This window comes from Triticum aestivum, chromosome 5A (genome assembly GCF_018294505.1).
Source record: "Triticum aestivum cultivar Chinese Spring chromosome 5A, IWGSC CS RefSeq v2.1, whole genome shotgun sequence".
NCBI lineage: Eukaryota > Viridiplantae > Streptophyta > Magnoliopsida > Poales > Poaceae > Triticum > Triticum aestivum.
The window spans coordinates 307,777,631-307,780,181 of record NC_057806.1 but is presented as its reverse complement, the minus strand read 5'-3'; the positions used below and the strand labels follow the sequence as shown (position 1 = coordinate 307,780,181).

The 2,551-nt window shown below is 49.9% G+C and overlaps 1 pseudogene; it reads right to left on the bottom strand.

The window, feature by feature from the left end:
* The window catches only part of LOC123101296 (uncharacterized), a 4,969-nt pseudogene extending 3,117 nt beyond the window's left edge, over positions 1-1,852 (bottom strand).
* Positions 1,853-2,551: the final 699 nt, after the last annotated feature.

Here is a 2,551-nt window from a genome sequence, read left to right as displayed (position 1 = left end):
GTTCCTCCATTGCGGCTCGCTGGAGGCCGGCGTTGCGTTGCGCGTGCGTGCGGATTGGGGATGGTCGGGGGGTGCGTGGAGTCGTGGGATGGGGAGGGTCGGGTGCGTGCGTGAGTTGTTGTTTTTTCTAAACTAAGGGTAAATTTGGAATTTGTGGGAAATCTGACAAGGAAAACGGACACTATCTAACGGCAGACTAACGGCAATGGCAAAAAAGCAATAGAATTTGTTCGTGTCTGGTATATAAGCACCGGAGCTTTGTTGGATGGCAAATGAGCCATTGCTGAGGTTGTCGATGGTATAGAAGCAATTTTCTCATACTCCAATGTCACCTCAAGTATCCGCGGATATGATTATACGATATGCATCACACAATCTCAGATTCATCTATTCAACCAACACATAGAATCTCAAAGAGTGCCCCAAAGTTTCTACCGGAGAATCACGACGAAAACGTGTGCCAACCCCTATGCATAGGTTCATGGGCGGAACCCGCAAGTTGATCACCAAAACATACATCAAGTGAATCACGTGATATCCCATTGTCACCATAGATACGCACGGCAAGACATACATCAAGTGTTCTCAAATCTTTAAAGACTCAATCCGATAAGATAACTTCAAAGGGGAAACTCAATCCATTACAAGAGAGTAGGGGGGAGAAAACATCATAAGATCCAACTATAATAGCAAAGCTCACGATACATCAAGATCGTATCACCTCAAGAACATGAGAGAGAGAGAGAGAGAGAGATCAAACACATAGCTACTGGTACATACCCTCAGCCCCGAGGGAGAACTACTCCCTCCTCGTCATGGAGAGCACCGGGATGATGAAGATGGCCACCGGAGAGGGATTCCCCCTCCGGCAGGGTGCCGGAACGGGTCTAGATTGGCTTTTGGTGGCTACAGAGGCTTCCGGCGGCGGAACTCCCGATCTATTGTGCTCCCGGATGTTTTTAGGGTATATGGAGATATATAGGCGGAAGAAATACGTCAGGGGGGCCACGAGGGGCCCACAAGGGTGGAGGGCGCGCCCAGGGGGGTGGGCGCGCCCCCTGCCTCATGGCTTCCTCGTAGATCCCCTGGCATGCACTCCAAGTCTTCTGGGCTTCTTCTGATCCAAAAATAAGTTCCGTGAAGTTTCAGGTCAATTGGACTCCGTTTGGTTTTCCTTTTCTGCAATATTCTAAAACAAGGTAAAAACAGAAATTGGCACTGGGCTCTGGGTTAGTAGGTTAGTCCCAAAAAGTGATATAAAATTGTATAATAAAGCCCATAAACATCCAAAATATTAGATAATATAGCATGGAGCAATCAAAAATTATAGATACGTTGGAGACGTATCATCGATCTTGAAGACGTTGTGGGTCACATCGCCACCATTGAGGTTGGACATGACAGACACCTTCCACTACTCGTCAACGCGCTTCTCGAAGATGTTGGTCTTGCCCTACAGGGAGATGAGCTCCATCCAGTCGAATGGGTTGGTGGCATCATACAGCTTCTTGCAGCCCAACGCCATGAGCAGGCGGTCGACGACGAACTCGATGTACTGTCTCGTGAGGTCGAAGTTCATACCCACGAGCGCGCAGGGGAGCACGTCACAGATGAACTCCCTCTTGATATCCACGGCCTCGGAGACGATCTCAAGGATGTGGGACTTGTCGAGCTTGCCGCAGAGGATGTTGTAGAGGAGGCGGGCGAAGTCGCGGTGTAGACCCTCATCGCGGGAGATGAGCTCATTGGAGAATGTGAGGCCCAGCCTCCGACGACGGGCGGGTGCTGGTACACCGGCGCTGGCGCCGACGAGTAGTCGTGCCCGTGGTTCCCTCTGTTGCAGTCGTCCCATATGCGGCCGAAGCACATGTGCGTTCTACAGTAATATTTCTGTTTGTTAAGTGTATTTTTTAACTCTTAATCATCATGTATATATATAGAACCAAACATGGGGTAGAAATTGTTTTCACGATGACAAAATCTCATATGCAGACAACCAAATAACGTGCAAAAATCGTAGAATTTTACTCCGTATTTCCTCAGCTAGTCTCCATTCAGCCTGACTCGTTCTTTACACGCAACCATCAAAAATCTGTGCAGCTAACCAAACACGCCCTTAGGCCCGTCCCATTGCTCCACCATGGACAGGTGCTAAGCATGCCACATAAGCGAAAAAATGACATGACACAACAATTAAGAAGGGGAGGGAGTACTTTGGTGACCCCAGGAAGAACCAATGCCAAGCGAGGCAAACCACTTAAATGAAATAATTTAACCAATGCATGAAAGACTTTAGATACTAACTCATTAAATAAAATATGCTTAGCAACAACAAATTAAGCACCTATGCATTGGAAAGTCGAGTTGTTAAGGTATTTAATGCACTTAGCAGGAAAAATGTACGGAGGCCCCGCTCCCGCTCCTAGGGTTCCCCCGCGCAGCTGCCGCCGCCGGCCGCCCTCCCCTCCCCTCCCGCGCCTTCGGCCGCCGGCAACGCGCGCCGCGCCTCGCCTCCCTCCTCCCCTCCCGGCCGCCCCCCGCGTCGCCTCCC